General features: G+C 42.8%; 1 protein-coding gene across 3 annotated transcripts in view; it reads left to right on the forward strand.

The window, feature by feature from the left end:
- Nucleotides 1-14,492: 14,492 nt before the first annotated feature.
- LOC127644444 (bifunctional heparan sulfate N-deacetylase/N-sulfotransferase 4-like) overlaps nucleotides 14,493-15,816 on the forward strand; it is a 135,242-nt gene continuing 133,918 nt past the window's right edge. For all 3 annotated transcript variants that reach the window (XR_007970656.1, XM_052127630.1, XM_052127629.1), the window contains exon 1: nucleotides 14,493-14,790. The gene's annotated coding sequence lies outside the window, so the exon portion shown is untranslated. The remainder of the gene's footprint in view (nucleotides 14,791-15,816) is intronic.

Here is a 15,816-nt window from a genome sequence, read left to right on the forward strand (position 1 = left end):
TAGCCCACTACGCCACCACCACAGTAGCAATGCACGTGAGTGAGGGACTGAGAGTGTGTGTATGTGTGTCTTTGAAATAGAGACTAAAAAAAGACAGCTACTATATCCTCATTGTCGTAAAAGTTGTGACTTTTGACACTTTGAACAACAATTATTGTTGTTTGCATACAAATTAAGCATTATCTGTAATGCATAATTTCAGATGGATGTCCCCAAACCAGCAGCCATAACTGGAGGACCACTGGTGAAGTCTGTCACACCACAGAGCCACAGAGCTGTTCACTGAACTGAGCCTTTGACATGAATTAATTTGTTATTTCTGGCCCAGGTCTGATCCTGCTGAAACTGGTCAACCAAGATGTTTTTGCTGATTACGCTATTTAAGCAGCCCGTTATGGGACAAACTATCACATCAGCATCTTATGTGATACTTATATCCAAAACACAACATACAGTATGCTGGTTGCCAGCTATGTTGGTCTTTTCAGAGCATATTACATCACAAATGGATGTGTGCAGATTTCATTTTTCTATGTGAATTCTGTGTGAATTATCAGAAATGTTTATGGTACAGTATGAACAGCTAATTGATTACACAATGGGGGAAAAAAGACTAAAAATCAGACTCTTCACTAACACAGGAACATACATACATACATACATATATACATACATAAACACACATACACCGTGTATATATATATTAGGGCTGTCGATTTAACGTGTTAATTCAGTGCGATTAATTTTATTAAAAATAGCACGCTAAAAACATTTATGCAATTAATCGCAATGCCCCTGGATTGTAATAAGGAAGATTCCTGAGAAATGCAAGCTTTTACTACCACTTGTTTACTCCAGAGGGCAGTAATTGAAATTTCAGCTGTGTGGCAATGCGCAGTTTATACAATGAAGAAAACAACCAGATAGCACAAAACAGAAATTTGTTATGTTCTTGCATTCAAAACATTTGATGGAGAGCAAATTCGTTCTAAGGGATCTCAAGATGTGTTCTAAGTATTAAACTATATTTAATTTGACATTTAACTAAACATTTTATATTTATGACGCAACGCACCCGAGAAGCTACACAAGCATGTCTGTTGAAATTGACGGGTCCTTAAACAAGCCCTCATAATAAATCTCGAACTGATTGACAAATTCACTTGCGAAATGGATTGCTGTGAACTGTATGCCAATGACTGGCTTATATTCAATAATATGGTAGTAAACAATACATTGTATTCTAAAGATGTTTTTTGTATTGTCTTATCAATGATTAACTCTTCTGCCACAAGAATTTAATGCATTTTAATTATCTGAATATATATATATATATATATATATATATATATATATATATATATATATATATATATATATATATATATATATATATTTTGCAATATTTAAAGATAACTATGTATAGTTATTTCATCATTATATATTGAATTATTGTTATATGAGGGTCTTTCTCTGCAAATATTTGTATATGTAATTAATTCAATTAAAACTTGTAATCAATTGACAACCCTAATATATATATATATATATATATATATATATATATATATATATATATATATTCAGATAATTAAAATGCATTACCGTCTTGTACACCACCAATGCTGTGTCAACATTCTGCAGCATAATAAACATCGCCATTCCTAATTGTTCAGTGACAACAATTTCACAAACCTGCAAACTCAACAACGTAAATTTTTTCATTTTTGAAGTACCAAAACATTTATAACTTTGGACTATCATCTCCTGTGCTGCTTCAGCTTGTTATGTGTGTTTGTGTAAATGGTATATCACCCTTTTGTGGTCTCCCAACGCTATTATGCCAGACAGTTGAACAGAGTCCAACTGAGTGTTTTAATTTAATCTAATTTAAATGTTCATTGATTAATGAGTCTTTGTTCTTAAGGTTTGTTAGTTTTCCCGCTCAAAAGTGAACATACTTTTATTCTGACTTTTATATAATGAAAACGGTGCAAGAGACATGACATCTGTTAACATCAACATTCTCTACATAAACAGGCAGCATTGGCATATGAAACATGACATACTTTCTCTATATGGTTACTTCACTACACACTAATATTTGAATATACCTTATTATACATTGTATAACTGAGCACCATGTATGCACAACATCAGAATAATACATTCTATGATTCTAAGTCAAGTCAAGTCAAGTCAAGACAATTTTATTTGTATAGCGCCTGTCACAACACACATAATTTCAAAGCAGCTTTACAGAAGATCAGGCATTAACAGACGATAAAACTGTAATGTCTATAATGTCGATGAATCATCATTGTGTAATTAGATAAAATACGATTGTTAAGCGTGTTTAAAAATAAGTAATTAAATAATAATTGTATTAATAACTCCAGTGAGCAAGCTGAAGGCGACTGTGGCAAAGAACACAAAACTCCATAAGATGTTGATTAATGGAGGAAAAATAACCTTGGGAGAAACCAGACTCACTGTGGGGGCCAGTTCCCCTCTGACTAACATAATGAATATAATGTAAATATTACTTATGTATAGCTAAAGTCATGGTTTAAAATTATTAAACTAAGTAAGTGATAAGGGTCAGTGTTTAAACATCGATTTTGTTTGAACTGTAAGATTAATGACCAATGTCTTTGAAGTCCATCCTGGATTAACTGCAGAAGTTCACATAGATGCAATTGTCCTTGTTAATTGGCTGATGAAGGCTTTTGTTGGCAATTGTTAGTCTATGCATTCCATTTCAATATCGTAGTCCATCAAATAGACCGAGGTGATGCAGCCAGATATCAGGGATGTGAAACGCAGTTCAACCTGGCCGGTAATTTCGGTGAGGTTCAGTGTGGTCAATCCTAAATCCAAGGATCAGACAATGGCATATGAAATATCCCATGTCTTATGGTTGGAGTTGACATCAGTTCATCCTCTGAACTCCATCATAATAGACTGAAGTGATGTTTGGCTGGCACCGGCTGCATTTAGTCGTCATTATTCAGCGACACGTAGCAGTGGAGTCCAACACGAAGCAGGAATGGTGCTGGATCCAGCCGGTTCAGGTGACGAAGTTGAGACAGGGAAACAAATAAAATAATATAAGCATAGATGCCATTAAATTTATTGCAGAGTTATAAATCATGATCTAACCACAGTTAGGCATCACATGATGCAGTCTTTTATAGTGTTATAGTTCATAATATGCATAGTAAAAACCCACGTAAAGTTTGTTTTGTGCCTTTGGAGCTGATAGAAAGGATCTTGCTAGATAGCCATACCAGCAAAAGGTTAATATCACAGAAATGAATGGCAACATTGAGCTATTGATAGGAACCAATGCATCAAAGGTCATAGAGCCCTGGGAGATCATAAATAATCAGGGTGAGGGCCCCTATGCAGTCAAGACTTCCATTAGTCAAGACCCTAAAGGGATGGGTAGTCAATGGATTCTTAAGAGGTGGTGACTCTAGAGCCAACAATGGCTGTCAGTCTGCTATCATAAATCAAATCTCTGCTGCAAACCTAGAAAAATTGCTGACTAGTCAGTACAATCATGACTTTAACAAAAAGGCATCAGAGGAAAAGCGTGGAATGTCACTTAAAATAGCAAATGAGTCAATCTGATGGATTGGCATTATACGCTTTACTTACCCTCTAGGAAGAATTATATGCTAAGCCCAACAATCACCACATTGCTATGGAATGTCTTCTGAGCCTAAAATGTAAGTTTAAGAGAAATTAGTCATTCCACAAAGTGTACACAGCCTTTCTCAGTGATGCAATAGATAAATGTTATGCTGAGGTGCGTAAGAACCTGGTACATTCCGCATCATGGTGTCAATTGCCCCAAAAAGAACATGCTCAAGGTGATATTTCACTGTTGTGTGGCTAATCAAGGTATGTCCCTGAACTCAGAACTGTTGCAAGGGCCTAATCTTACCAACTCACTGATTGGAGTTCTGTTCAGGTTTCAGCTAGAACCCATAGCACTAATGGCAGATATAAAAATCTATGTTCCTGCAAGTAAGGGCATCCTTAGTCAGACATAAACTTTCTGAACTTTTTAAAAAAGGTGGCCTAAGGGAGACGTTGAACAAAATCCATTAGATGATCATATGCTAGCACACTTATTTGGAAAAGTTCCCTCCCCAAGTCACAGGTAACTGACACAGTAATGAAGAATTTTTATGTGGATGACTGATTAACATCTCTGCCCATGGCACAGGAAGCAGTAACTCTGAAATCAGACCTGATGGATTTGTGCACCAAAGGAGGATTCCAACTCACCAAGTGGGTGACAAAGACAAACCACCAACTGACCATGTATTAGGATTGCAATGGAGTGTGGAGGATCACACCTTCAGGTTTAACATCTGTTAACACATGTAACACATTTAACATGGTTAAATGTTAAGCTCTGTTTATGATCCAATTGTCAGTAGCTTATTTGGATTCATGACCTCCCCAAGTTAACAAACTTCAGTGTGCCATGCTGTATGAAACACAATGGCTTTGGAAAGCCACAATACGTCCCGTTACAAAATTTGCTGACACCAGCAAACTTGGAAAAGCAAGGTGATATACACATCTCTTTCATGATGGTAAAGGCAAGAGTTGTCCCTTTAAAGCAAATGATGATACAATGTCTTGAATTGGCCACTGCTGTGAAGATTCTCAGGTCAGAGCTGCAGCTCCCCCTCAAGAATTCCCTGTTCTGGTCAGATAGTCAGGCAGTATTAAAACACATTGCCAATGATAGTGCAAGATTTTGCACTTATGCTGCCAAAAGAGTATCGTTCATAAGAGACAACACCAGTACCCGACAGTGGAGATATGTAAACAGTAAGCACAACCAGCAGATGACATATCCAGGAGGTTGAGTCTGCCAAAGTTCCTTGGGAGTAAATGGATTTTGGCCCTGAATTCCTTTGAGGGCCAAACGTACAGTCAATGGAAACTGTACGTTTTCCATTGGCCAATGGAAACTTATGAACATGAGTCCTTAGCACAAGATGACCAAGAGGTCAAAGTTTGCAATGTTGTGTGCAATGTAATTCAGGATACTTAAAGTCCAACCCATAAGCTTCTCTACTACATTTCAGACAGGACCAGGTTACTGAAAGCTGTTGCTTGGTATAAAAAACTTTTAGCTCTTGCTGCTAAAAGGAGAGAACTTTCCACCAATGTCAATACTCGCTCTTACCATCAGAATCAGATCTCTCAGCTGCAAGTCTTCAGATCAACACTTAATGGTCAGAGCTTATCCCTGGAATATCTTGGTAGGGAAGAGAGAACAAACATATATTTTACTCAAAGGCAGGCTTTCCCAAGTGAGTTTGCAAAGCTGGAAATCACACCACCAATGTTCATAAGAAGAGCCCCATTTACAGGCTAGATCCAGTCTAAAAGATGGGCTGCTGAGGGTAGGAGGATGACTGTCAAAGGCAGCAATGTCTGAAAGTATGAAACATCCCATCATCCTTCCAAAACAATCTCATGTCTCCAGTCTTTTGCTTTGCCACATTAATGTAAAGTATGGATACAGTAGAAGAATTTGCATCCTCAACCCATTCAGTACGAAATATTGGATCATTAGTGACAATACCACAGCTAAACAAATCATTTCTAAATATGTGATATGCAGGTGCTTGAAAGGCTAGACAGGGGAACAAAAGATGGCTGATTTTCCACAAGAAAGAACACAGTCAGATCTCCCACCATTCACAAATGTTGGAATTAGGTCCAATAGAATCAAAAAGAGGGAGGAGTTTTGTCAAAAGATATGGTGTAATCTTGTAAAAACATGTATGTCTTGCAGGGCTGTTCATCTTGAAATGGCCTGCTCCCTAGACACTGACTCCTGTATCCATGCTTTAAGAAGATTTATATGTAGGTAAGGCCAGGAAAAACACATGGTGTGACAAGGTGTGACACTGGTGTGGCAATGGTACCAACCTGGTCAGTGCAGAAAGGCTTTCACCAATCTGAACAGTAGTATGATCCAAAGTTCCATGCTGAAGAGGGGTATTGACTGGAGCTTCAACCATCCAGGGGCATCTCACCATGGTGGTATATGGGAGAGACAAATCAGGTGATAGACGATGAGGGCAATTCTTAACTGCCTAATCACTACTGCATCCTCTGACCCTTTTGATCTGGTGCCTCTTAACCAAAACCACATTATCTTGCATAACTCATAACCTGTTCTAGCTTCTAGTAAGTTTTCCAGATCTTACTCGTATGCCAGGTGATGGTGGATGAGATGGTAAAAGAGATGGACACAAGAGTATGTAACACTCATGCAAGAGAGACAGAAGTGGTTCAAAGCAAGAGAAAACCTTAAAATTAGAGACCTTGTGGTGGTGGTTGACCCTTCTTCTCCACGATCATCATGGCCACTAGCAAGAATAGTGGAGACAAAGCCCGATTCAAATGGTTTGGTCAACTTATGAGTTTTGTATTTCACCATCAAATGTAAGAAATAGAACTGGACAGCAACATTCTGTAGACATTTGATTCCTTTGGATGTGGAGCATCAAACTTTTGTTCAGCCACCATAGTGGTTATCAATAAGTTAAGTAACAGCCACTACAAAGGGAATTTAGTAACTAAGTGAAAATAAACATATTAAACCTCTAAAACCTATTAATTTATTATTACAGTAACACTTTACAATACGGTTCTATTTTTTAACATTAAGAAATGCATTAGGTGTCATGAATTATCAATGAACAATTTTTAACAGCAATTATTAATCTTGCAATTTATTAATCTACAATAATTTACAAAAATACAATTGTTCATTGTTAGATCATGTTAGTTTATACTGCATTAATGTTTACAAATGCAACTTTTAATTTAAAAAAAGTATTAGTATTAGGGCTGTTAATCGTTCACTAATCATGATTCATTGTTTCTAAATCGTGACATTAAAATGTATTCATAAATGTATTTACTTTATACTTTGTCTCAACTTGCAAGAAATTAGTTGTCATGATTAATTTTAATTATTTAAATATTTACTTTTGTGAATGGAGTTAATTAGATTAGACATTTGATAAAAGTATATGTTTAAATGCAATAAAATCAGTGGACATGCTGTAATTAAAAGTTTGGCTAAATCTTCTGGGGTTTTACAGTGGACTTAATACAGTGAGAGCAAATGGTAGATTCAATTCAAGCTTTATTGGCAAGATAAACTTAAGTGTACATTGCCAATGCATTGTTAGACTATACATACTGATCTAAAACCAATTAAATGCTCAATTGGACACACCCAACACTGGGCTCACGTAATGGTCAAAACTGGTCAAAGCGTACACTGCTCCACACAATCAGTTTCTGTGCTAGGATGTGCAGTTGAGTGCTAACTAACTAATGCTAACAAATTCAACTTTATTGTAAATTGTTAACATTTTTACTTTTACATTTATATATTCTTTTTGTATACACCTTTATGTAAAGCGACTTATTAGGAACAACACATAAATGATTTATCCTGAGACCGTAACATAAGAAGTGCTGGAATGCAAATTTCCAAAAGCAACAGTGAAATGGTTTATACACAATACATTTTTAGGTTGTCGTAGGAAGTATTTAATGTGCTAAAAATTGTGGGGGACTCAGCTACTTGGGTGGAGTTTGGAAGTTCATAATTTCCTATCATTTTCTTTTCTCTAAGTGGGGGATGGTATTTGATACATTAAAGAGTTGGTCCTAATGGGTTTAAATTTAAACGGTTGACTTGAGTGCAACATAGTGGATCCTAAGACAGCTGAGGAGACTCAATTAGAATAACAAATATGAGCAGGGCTTCCTCTGTCACACACATATTATACACCCTAATCACACACACACACAGACATTTAAAGTACTCTCTCTGTCTCACTCACTTACACACAATTTTCACACACATATTCCCCTCTGTCTCTCTCATTTGTGGTCTCTCTCTCTCACACTCACATACACCTCTTTCTCTCTTTTTACTTTCTCTGGACTCTATAGAACAGAAAACAATAGGTAGTTGTGGCAGCGGGGGCGTGGTCAAGCGCCCGTCCGGGAGAGAAAAGCGGTAAGGGCGCTCACACCTGAGCTAAATTATTTCTAACACCTGTCTCTAATTGCAGTAGCTTGAGGAGAGCGGCATAAAAAGTAGCAGCAACAGAGCTCAAGGGAGAGCCCGACACAGGCCAAGAAGCTATTGTGTTATATTAGTGTGTGAATTAGTGTGTGAGAATTAAAAACAACCTTACCTGAACCCTGTTGCTGTTTCCATCCCTTCCTCACTGGAAACTTGTTACACTGGTGCCGAAACCCAGGAATTTGCAGGAACAGTGGTCCAAAGCTATGGAACAGAGTCGCCCCATAGAGTCCTCCCAGCTGGCGGAAGTCCTCCAGTCCCTCGCTACGCTCCATCAGGGCCACCAACAGTCTCTGCTTGAGCTCCGACAGGACCAGGATCATCGGTTCTTTGAGATCATGCGGGCTCAAGCAGAGGACCGGCTTGCCATCCGGAGCCTCCTCAGCCAGGAGGCTGCTCCAGACGCAGCCGCGACCCCGGACACCCGCGCCACACTGCCCCACCCGAGCTACAGAAGATGGGGCCGGCAGATGATCCAGAGGCGTTCCTGGACCTCTTTGAGCGCACGGCGGAAATTTGGGGTTGGCCACGCGACCAGTGGGAAGCCCGCCTCGTCCCTCTCTTGTCCGGGGAAGCACAACTCACCGCACAACAACTTCCGGCAACAAGCCTCCTGGCTTATACCGACTTGAGGAGAGCCATCCTGCAACGGGTTGGACAGACCCCGGAAGAAAGTCGTCAGCTCTTCCGCGCCATGAAACTGGATAAATCTGACCGCCCGTTTGCGTTCGCCCAGCGGCTCCGTGATGCCTGTCGGAGGTGGCTGCTTGCGGGGGACCGCGACGTCGAGGAGCTCGCCGATCAAGTGGTACTGGAGCAGTTTGTCCAGCGCTTGCCCCGGAAAACGGCGGAGTGGGTCCAGTGCCACCGCCCGGCGTCGCTGGAGGAAGCCGTACGACACGCGGAGGACCACATGGCGGCGATTCCAAGGGCGGATGAGCCCTCTCTCTCTCTCTCCCCTTCCCCTGTGTCTTCCCCTGTTTTTCTCCACTCCCCTCTGCCCTCTTGCTCTGCTCTCTCCCCAGGGTCCGTTCCTGCCCCCCGCAGGCGCGGAGGATTCACGAGACCAACTTCCCGGCCGTGGGAGAACCCGCCTACCCCTTCCCCGTCCTTCAGCCACTCTCCTCCTCAGGTGGGGGCGCCCGCCAGCACGGGTGCGGCCGTGGCGCCTGGGCCGGTCTGCTGGAGGTGCGGAGACCCGGACCACTTCCGGGATCAGTGTCCGCTGATGGAAATAGGGATGGTGGTGCTGGTCTCCGACCTCCCGCAGGCTGCCCCCAATCGGGCTGGAGCGTACCGTATTCCGGTAAGGATCCAGGGGGGTACATACCAAGCATTGTTGGATACCGGCTGTAACCAGACCACCATCCACCAACGCTTTGGGAGCTAAACTGGTGAGGGTGAGGTGTGTGCATGGGGATGTTCAAAAGTATCCCATGGTGACTTTGGCGATCAAATTCAGGGGAAAAAACCATAGTGTGGAGGCAGCGGTTAGTTCCCGCCTCACCCATCCGCTAATCTTGGGTACTGATTGGCCGAATTTCAAAGATATTTTAGAGGGTATTTGTGCGGATGGGTCCTGCATAAAGAGGTGTGCGGTGTGCGATGCTTTGGCAGGGGAGGTGGAGCCGGGGCCGTCCTCGGCTGCTCGGAATGACGAGGGAAGGGGCGAGGTGGCCGCCCCTCCTCTCAGGGAATTCCCTGAGGGGGACTTCCCTCTAGAGCAGTCGCGGGACGAAACCCTTAAACATGCTCTTGGCCAAGTGAGAGTAATTTATGGTCAACAGCTCTGGCCGGGCGTCGCCATTGCATACCCATATTTTTCGCTTATTAAAGATCGGTTGTACAGAGTGACGCAGGACGCTCAAACAAAGGAGGAAGTGACACAATTATTGATTCCACGGAGCCGCTGGGAAATGGTTTTCCAGGTGGCTCACTATAATCCTATGGCCGGTCACCTCGGGGAAAGAAAGACACTTCTCCGTCTAATAGCCCGTTTCTATTGGCCGGGCATTGGTGGTGACGTCCGCAGGTGGTGTGCGGCGTGCCGTGAATGTCAGTTGGTAAACCCACCGGCCACCCCAAAAGCGCCTTTGCGCCCCCTTCCATTGATCGAGGTCCCCTTCGAAAGAATTGGAATGGACCTCGTCGGGCCATTAGAACGGACAGCACGCGGAAATCGCTTTGTGTTAGTCCTAGTGGATTACGCAACGCGATATCCGGAAGCAGTGCCCCTGAGAAACATCTCCGCATGTAGTGTTGCAGGGGCACTCTTCAAAATAATCTCCCGGGTGGGGATTCGAAAGAAATCCTCACCGATCAGGGCACAACGTTTATGTCACGTACACTTCGCAAGCTTTACGAACTATTGGGCATTAAGTCGATTCGCACTAGCGTTTACCATCCGCAGACGGATGGCCTAGTGGAGCGATTTAATAAAACACTAAAAAATATGATTCGTAAGTTTGTACACGAAGACGCTAGGAATTGGGATAGGTGGCTCGACCCCCTGTTATTCGCAGTACGGGAGGTCCCACAAGCCTCCACGGGGTTCTCACCGTTCGAGCTGCTGTACGGGCGACGCCCACGCGGGGTCCTCAACGTCATCCACGAAGCTTGGGAGGAGGGACCTTCTAATAGTAAAAATGAAATTCAATATGTTCTTGATCTTAGAGCAAAACTCCACACACTGGGGAAATTAACACAGGAGAATTTGCTCCAGGCTCAAGAACGCCAACGCCGGCTGTATGACAGGGGTGCTCAGCTACGAGAATTCGCACCGGAGATAAAGTGCTTGTATTACTCCCAACATCAAGCTCGAAATTACTCGCCAAGTGGCAAGGACCCTTTGAGGTCACCACGGCCAGTAGGGGATCTCGATTATGAGGTTAAATGTACCGATAGAGGGGCACGCGTCAAATATATCACCTCAACCTCCTGAAATTGTGGAGAGAAGAGCGGCCTCTGTGGCGTTAGCAACGGTAGTTCGGAGAGGGCGGAGCTCGGACGGAGGTAAACAAAGCCCGCAATCTCAACACCCCGGTTCCTTGTGGAGACCACCTCTCACCGCGCCAACTCGCAGAGGTTTCCGAATTACAAAAGGAGTTTGCGGACGTGTTTTCTCCTCTACCGGGCCGCACAAACATCATACCTAACCATATCGAGACCGAGCCGGGCGTGGTGGTACGTTGCCGCCCCTATCGCTTGCCCGAACATAAAAAGAAAGTAGTTCGAGAAGAATTGGACACGATGCTTGAGATGGGAGTAATAGAAGAATCCCACAGTGATTGGTCCAGCCCGGTCGTCCTTGTTCCCAAGAGCGATGGGTCTGTACGTTTCTGTGTGGATTATAGGAAAGTCAACGCGGTGTCTAAATTTGACGCGTACCCAATGCCCCGTGTTGATGAACTGCTCGATCGGTTAGGTACGGCTCGATTTTATTCGACCTTGGATCTAACGAAGGGTTATTGGCAGATCCCTTGACACCAATTTCCCGTGAAAAAGCGGCCTTCACCACGCCGTTCGGATTACACCAATTCGTGATGCTTCCTTTCGGTTTGTTCGGGGCACCAGCCACGTTTCAGCGCCTCATGGATAGGATCCTCAGACCGCACACTGCTTACGCCGCTGCCTATCTAGAGCGATATCATCATTTATAGCAATGATTGGCAGCGGCATATGCAACATCTGAGGGCCGTCCTGAGATCGCTGCGGCGGGCGAGGCTCACGGCAAACCCGAAAAAGTGCTTGCGATTGGGCGTGTGGAGGTACGGTATCTGGGGTTCCACTTGGGTCATGGCCAGGTGCGTCCCCAAATTGACAAGACCGCGGCGATTGCGACTTGCCCTAGACCCAAGACCAAAAAGGGGGTGAGGCAGTTCCTGGGGCTGGCTGGCTATTACAGAAGATTTGTGCCTAATTATTCGGATGTCACCAGCCTGCTGACTGACCTCACTAAAAAGGGGCTCCAGATCCGGTCCAATGGTCGGAGCAGTGCCAACAGGCGTTTACACAGATTAAAGCTGCACTTTGTGGGGGCCGCTTTTGCATGCACCTGACTTCTCTCTCCCTTTTGTTTTGCAGGCGGACGCTTCAGACAGAGGGCTGGGGGCGTACTCTCGCAGGTGGTGGAGGGAGAGGCGCCGGTGCTGTACATTAGCCGGAAGCTCTCCTTGAGGGAGACTAAGTACAGCACCGTAGAGAAGGAGTGTCTGGCCATCAAGTGGGCGGTCCTCACCCTCCGATACTACCTGCTGGGGCGGGCCTTCACCCTCTGCTCGGATCACGCCCCACTGCAGTGGCTCCACCGCATGAAAGATACTAACGCCCGGATCACCCGTTGGTATCTGGCCCTCCAGCCTTTTAAGTTCAAGGTGGTCCACAGACCGGGGGTGCAGATGGCTGCCGCTGACTTCCTCTCCAGAAATGGGGGGGAGTGGTAGGCAGGCCGGATGGCGCCCCGGCCTGAGTCGGGCGGTGGGGGTATGTGGCAGCGGGGGCGTGGTCAAGCACCCGTCCGGGAGAGAAAAGCGGTAAGGGCACTCACACCTGAGCTAAATTATTTCTAACACCTGTCTCTAATTGCAGTAGCTTGAGGAGAGCGGCATAAAAAGCAGCAGCAACAGAGCCCAAGGGAGAGCCCGACACAGGCCAAGAAGCTATTGTGTTATATTAGTGTGTGAATTAGTGTGTGAGAATTAAAAACAACCTTACCTGAACCCTGTTGCTGTTTCAGTCCCTTCCTCACTGGAAACTTGTTACAGTAGTAAATAATCAAATTAAATGCATGTTTTAGCAGAGAGCTGCTGGAAGCTTTCAGCCCCATTAGCTCCAGAAAGGAGGGAGTGAGAGGGAGAGAAAGGGGAGGAATGGACAGGGAGGGAAACAGGGATGGAGAGGAGTGGTGGGAGAGTGAGATGAAGGAGAGCTGAACACTTGCCAGACCATCACATTTGGCCCAAATGAGCCATGCACTAATGCTGCCTCTTCAGAGTATCTAAAAACTGTGCGTGTGTGTGGGCGGGCTTGGGTGGTTTATGAGGAAATTTGTTTATATTACAAACTGGTAATTACAAGGACATTTCTAGTGTCCCCATTATTTAAATAGCTTAAAAAACATACTAAGCTATGTTTTTGAAAATGTCAAAATGCTGAATTTTTTTTTTTTGTGAGGGTTAGGTTTAGGGGATAGAATATATAGTTCATACAGTATACAAATCAGTATGTCTATGGAAAGTCCTCATAAGGATAGCCACACCAACATGTGTGTGTGTGTGAGACAGAGTGAGATTCTTTGGCTGTTGTCTGTATCAAACCATCAGGCTTGCAGGTAACCCAACACAAGCTCTCTTCTTGGTTTAAATAGCTGTTTAACTTAAAGAATGTCTACGTGTGTGCATTTCTGCAGTAGTAAGCACTGCCTTGTTTCATTTTGAGTTAAACCTCAAACCGTTCAGATGAGATAATTTCAGCAGAAAACGAAAGTTCTACTCACTGAGATCAACCTGAGTGCATCCAAAAGGCCACAGAGAGAGCCACAGTGTTACACATTAAGGTGAAATGGCTTACTTATTGTTGATTCTGCATATCAAGCTAGGATTTGAGAAAGAATTTTAACATAAACAATAATTACGCACATCAGCTTTAATACAGGTGCTCGACAAATTCACTATGAAAAATCACAAAATATTAGCACACTGTTAATTGCTATCAAAACACTTTAATTCCCATCTTATCACACATGTGACATTTCAACCGACCTATACATGCCCTTCATCAGACCAATTTTACACAAACAATCATCTTTAAATTAACAAAGGGTTAAAGCTTTTGTCCGAAAAATATGATGGCTATGACGTCATATAACATATTTGTTACATTGTAATTAAATTAGTAATTGAGTAGTAGCCTAAGTTTATGAACTATACAAAACAAGTAGTACTTAAAATTGTATTATATTGTGCTTATATAACTGCTTATAATTGTTAAAATAGTTTGTATAGTAATAGTAATTAACCTTCGGGGATACAGCAGAATTGCGACGTTTGTTTATAGTATTTAAAAAAGACAATACATAAATAAAAACTATACCAGGAGCGCATCCTCTTAACTGTATCACAACAAAAGTTGTGTGTGTGTGTGGAGGGCTTACAAAACCCTTATCATAAATTAAAAGTGTCAATCACTCTGGGAGCATCTGTGTGTGTGTGTGTGTGTGTGTGTGTGTGTGTGTGTGTGTGTGTGTGTGTGTGTGTGTGTGTGTGTGCGTGCGTGTGTGTAAGGTGAGCTAAAGCAGAGTGAGCGGCAGTACTCTATTCAGTCATTGGTGACGGGAGGAGAATCGTATCAGCGCTTCTTTCAGGATATTCTCTTCAGTTCGTCTTTTGAGCTCTTGTTCTGACCCCACCCCCGTCTTCCCCCGCTCCTTTAATCTGTGTCGCAGTGAAAGAAAGGGGAAAAGGGGAAGAGGGCGCGGAGAGAATAGTGCACCGGTCCCCGAATCATTCCAGATGGCTGCCTCTGAATCACTCGATGAGATTGGGTTCTCGGGTTCAGAGCTGGAAGGAGCTGGTGTTCCGGAGAGAGGAGGCTCTGGTTTTACAGTTCCCCGCTCAGCAGTGGCTCAGAACCGGCTTTAGGTAAGAGAGCTCGTCGCTTGGCGGGGGATCGCGAAAGTTAGGCTTATTTTGAGTTACGTGTAGTATAACTTTTCGCTGAATGTGTGGCTGAACGTGTCTCTGTGTAGAGATGCGCTGTGTTGGAATGTCACGTTGCCGGTACCGGATCTGAGATGCTTTGGGATAAAATTGTCTTGTTAATTCGCGCTGTGTTTAGCAGGATCGCTGTCATTTTATGTAATATAATTTCGCTTAAGTAAAATATATATATATATATATATATATTTTTTTCAATGCGCAATTTTTAACGCTCACCAGTTTACAGTAAAAAACAAACAAACAAACAAACAAAAAAAAAAACGTTATTGGGCATTAAACACACGAACGTGTCTAGGGATAATTTAAAAGTTTTAGAAACAAAATTTTCTGACATTACTTTTCTAAATTTCAAAACATTTTAACAGTGTCAGATAACTATTTGTAGTTGTGGAAAAAATAATGTCGTTATAATCCTTGCAGATATTTAGAGTAAATATATGTAATAAAAAGTAAGAAGTAGCCTATTTTAGATTTTCTTTTATATATTTACACTTAAGGTTATTGCTGGCTTAAATCCATTTTGTAATTTGGAAATGTTTGTAGTCCGTTAGACATGAGAGGGTAAAGATATGACACAAGTATTAATTTGTGTCAATAGTATTAGTATAAATGTAAGTTACTGTAGGCTAACGATCTCATTTCGGGCAATATTTCCCTGTTCAAAGAAAGCGCCGTCTCGCGGGAAACACAAAAACAAACAACACGGCAACTTGCCGACTACATCGCTGATTAAGTTTACACAAACACGACAGAGCAGTAAAATATTAACACACACGCACTTAAAATGTGACCCCAAACCGAGAGAATACTGTATATTGTCATTGTGTTTCAACATTTAGTAATCCAGTCCTGTGTAATGCAAGTAAACCTGTAGTTTAGTACTTTAGCTTTCTAATCCCCGTGTTTCGCGCGTTATGTAAATCATCCATCGCCTTGCACACACGCCTT

Source organism: Xyrauchen texanus, chromosome 5, assembly GCF_025860055.1.
Source record: "Xyrauchen texanus isolate HMW12.3.18 chromosome 5, RBS_HiC_50CHRs, whole genome shotgun sequence".
Classification (NCBI taxonomy): Eukaryota; Metazoa; Chordata; class Actinopteri; order Cypriniformes; family Catostomidae; genus Xyrauchen; species Xyrauchen texanus.